Source organism: Prunus avium, unplaced genomic scaffold (genome assembly GCF_965620075.1).
Source record: "Prunus avium unplaced genomic scaffold, drPruAviu1.hap1.1 HAP1_SCAFFOLD_1112, whole genome shotgun sequence".
In the NCBI taxonomy this organism is placed as follows: Eukaryota; Viridiplantae; Streptophyta; class Magnoliopsida; order Rosales; family Rosaceae; genus Prunus; species Prunus avium.
Window position 1 is genome coordinate 30,001 of NW_028276998.1, and position 4,344 is coordinate 34,344.

A 4,344-nucleotide genomic window follows, 5' to 3' on the forward strand; every position below is an offset into this window, starting at 1 on the left:
ATCATCCAATGCATTCCGAGAAAGTGAGTGTAGGCGAGGCTAAGGATGGCTTGCCTTGCCTTGCCTTGCATTGGCATGCCATGCCCAAGTTGTGGCCTACACCAAGCCATTCAAGCCATGCGTTGCCTTACCTTGGAATTGCTCATCATCCAATGCATTCCGAGAAAGTGAGTGTAGGCGAGGCTAAGGATGGCTTGCCTCGCCTTGCCTTGGCATGCCGTGCCCATGATGTGGCCTTGACCAAGCCATTCAAGCCATGCGTTGCCTTCGCCTTGGCATGCCGTGGCCTTGCCTCGCCATGCGATGCATTCCGACAAAGTGACGCGAAGCGGAAGCCTATCATGGCGTAAAAATGTCGACAAAATTTTTCGACATTTGAATAATGGGGTTTGACAAGGTTTGAAAAATTCAATACAAATGGTAGGCTTGAATGTCGACAAAGTGACGCGAAGCGGAAGCCTACCACGGCGTAAAAATGTCGACAGAATTTTTCGGACCTTGTCCTGCCATGGGCTGCGCGCAGCATGCCGGCAGCCTGTGCGCAGCGTGCGCACAGCATGTCGGCAGCGTGCGCGCTGCTGAGACTGTCGACAGAAATTTTCGAAACTTGTCCTGCCATGCGCGCGCGCAGCGTGCGCACAGCATGCCGGCAGCGTGCGCACAGCATGCCGGCAGCGTGCGCGCACCATGCCGGCAGCGTGCGCGCAGCTTGCGCGCAGCGTGCTGATTCTGTCGACAGTGAGGCTAGCGAAACTTGTCCTGCCATGGCGTGCGCGCAGCCTGTGCGCGCAGCTTGCGCATCTGTCGACAGTGAGGCTAGCGAACTTGTCCTGCCATGGCATGCGCTGTGCGCAGCCTGTGCGCAGCGTGCGCGCAGCTTGCGCATCTGTCGACAGTGAGGCTAGCGAAACTTGTCCTGCCATGGCATGCGCGGCGCCTGCGCGCAGCCTGCGCGCAGCATGCGCACAACATGCGCACAGGCTGTGCGCAGCGTGCGCGGAGCTTGCGCGCAGCTTGCGCATCTGTCGACAGTGAGGCTAGCGAAACTTGTCCTGCCATGGCATGCGCGCAGCGTGCGCGCAGTCTGTGCGCAGCATGCGCGCAGCCTGTGCGCAGCGTGCGCGCAGCTTGCGCATCTGTCGACAGTGAGGCTAGCGAAACTTGTCCTGCCATGGCATGCGCGCAGTCTGCGCGCAGCATGCGCGCAGCCTGCGCGCAGCATGTGCGCAGCATGCCGGCAGCATGGTTCCAGGTTTTTTCAAATGTCGACAGAATTTTTCAAATCTTGTCAAACCCCGTTTTTATTGAAATTTCCTCGCACAATAAGCTCCCCATAAGTAGTCTATGATTTTTAGGACCTTCTCCAACTTACAAAACTAAAAAATTCCTCCCGGATTTGTTTTAATGATTTTTTCAATTTTACGACTTCTAAAAATAATAAAAAATACTTCCCGACTTCAAAAATTTATGAAACTTTTTCCCATCATAGATTGCATGTTTCTTAGTATCCCTGCAAAAAATCACGTCCAAATACCTTGTATTGAATTATTTAGAGCCCATTATGACTCCTCGCGCATAGGTGATGTCTCTTCCTGTCAAAGGGCTAAATGCATAAAATGCTATATAGGGGGGTGTGTGTTGCCTGCATATGCATGGCAGCCCATGCCTTCCTAGCTGCAGCCCCCTTCCCCCACGCCACACCCATGTCATGTTGCCTCGATATGTTGCCTCGGTATTATGGGTTTGGTGTCGGGGTCGGGGGGCTGCCACCCATGGCGGTGGTGGCCGGAATCCGGCCGCCGCCACCACGCCGCCGCCATGGGTGAGGGAGGAAAAAAAAGGCGTGGAAAGTTGCGAAATGGGGTTGTCTAGGCTTTTTTTTGGCATGGGAGAGCATGGAGTGCTAGGAACTCCTTCTCAAATGCACGGGCATGTCGACCACAACCTCATTTCGCAACAACAACCACTCGTGTGGGGTGGCGGTGGGTGGATAGTCGCGGATTGGGGCTTGCCAAGCCAATGTTTTCAAAAAATTTCATCAAAATTAAAAACAAATGTTTTGTTGCCTTCGGATTTGTGGGCGAGCGGCGAGTCGGAGTGGAGCCGGTAAAGTTTAACCTCGGTGTGCACGGTTGTTTTTAGAAACTCAATCCAATGCCGGGGACGTTGAAAGTGACGCTCTTATGAGTTGCAAACCCGCAAGATTTAAAGAACCTTTTCAAAACAATTTCAAACCAACAAGATTTAAAAACAGAAATTTTCATCAAAATGAAAAACAAATGTTTTGTTGCCTTCGGACTAGTGGGCGAGCGGCGAGTCGGAGTGGAGCCGGTAAAGTTTAACCTCGGTGTGCACGGTTGTTTTTAGAAACTCAATCCAATGCCGGGGACGTTGAAAGTGACGCTCTTATGAGTTGCAAACCCACTAGATTTAAAGAACCTTTTCAAAACAATTTCAAACCAACAAAATTAAAAACAAATGTTTCGTTGCAAACAAATTGTGGGCGAGCGGCGAGTCGGAGTGGAGCCGGTAAAGTTTAACCTCGGTGTGCACGGTTGTTTTTAGAAACTCAATCCAATACCGGGGACGTTGAAAGTGACGCTCTTATGAGTTGCAAACCCACAAGATTTTAAAAACTTTTTGAAAATGTTTCTTCTAAATGACACATTTTGATCCTTGGCAAGTGCTCAATCCGTAACTATCCAATCACCGCCACACCACACCGGTCGGGAGTGTGTGAATGGTGTGCTTCCCGGGGTTGGCATAGATAATCTTTCGCATCGACAATCTTTTGCATGCGAGGGAATGTCTATGCCAACCCCGGGAAGCACACCATTCACCCACTAGTTGTGGGCGACGATGGGTTGGCTTCAAATGAATTTTTGCTTGGGGTTGTCCTCGGTATGCTTTTGTGTTGGGAGTACGGCCACCAAACCTTCTCAATGCACGGGTATGTCGAGGATGGCTTTCGGCGGGGTTGATGAAGAAGCTACCCAATTCTCGGCCACACGAACACATGGTGACGATGCGTTGGCTTCAAGTGAGCTTTAGCTTGGGGTTGTCTTCGGTATGCTTTTGTGTTGGGAGTACGGCCACCAAACCTTCTCAATGCACGGGTATGTCGAGGATGGCTTTCGGCGGAGTTGATGAAGAAGCTAGCAAATTGTTGGCCACTCTCACACGTGTGGGGGTAGGTTGGCTTCGAAAGAAGCTATCCAATCCTCTGAGTGTGCGGTTGAGCTATGATTAAGATTGTCTAGGCATTGCTTGTGTGTGCAAGGTGCGAGCCCAATGCACGAGCAAGTCGAGGATGACAATCTTAAGAGTAACAATGATGCCACAAAATATCGGTTGCCTTCGGAGTAGTGGGCGAGCGGCGAGTCGGAGTGGAGCCGGTAAAGTTTAACCTCGGTGTGCACGGTTGTTTTTAGAAACTCAGCCCAATACCGGGGACGTTGAAAGTGACACTCCTACGAGTTACGAACCCACAACATATCGGTTGCCTAGATTTCATGGTATTCTTGTCATGCCTAGCGGTGCGGGCTTGGCTCCACTCGGTGCAGCCGCATTCTCAGTTAGCCATTGTGCTTGTTGAGATGTGCGGTTCGTTTGGTGGTGCTGGGCTTTGCTAATGCAACGGCGTGTGAGTGGTGAATGGGTGTTATGCACCGGCAGGCTCTTTGCTCTGGCATCGAACTGTCGTCTCATACCCCTCGTCATTGATGCTTCAAGATTGGCTTGTGCGGGTTAATGGGTTCCTGTTTTGGCTACCTATTGTTAAGGAATGGTGCCTCTCGTTGTCCCTTTCCTCCTCTTGCCCTTCACGGGCAACAGGAGGACGTTGTAGCAGTGCTTGTGTCCCGATCAACCCACGACTCATCGTGAGATTGTGAAGGTCCACAAGTTTCTGCTTGTGATCTCGGATGCAGAGCATTAAGCGGGCGTGGGGTCTTCGGGCTCCGAGCGTCCAATTTGAAGCGTTTTCGCTCGACATGTACGACTGTCGTGCCCGCGGCGAGCTCTCGACCCACAAGGTTGTTTGTCTTGCACGAGCCGATGTCGGAAAGGAATGCTACCTGGTTGATCCTGCCAGTAGTCATATGCTTGTCTCAAAGATTAAGCCATGCATGTGTAAGTATGAACTAATTCAGACTGTGAAACTGCGAATGGCTCATTAAATCAGTTATAGTTTGTTTGATGGTATCTACTACTCGGATAACCGTAGTAATTCTAGAGCTAATACGTGCAACAAACCCCGACTTCTGGAAGGGATGCATTTATTAGATAAAAGGCTGACGCGGGCTCTGCCCGTTGCTCTGATGATTCATGATAACTCGACGGATC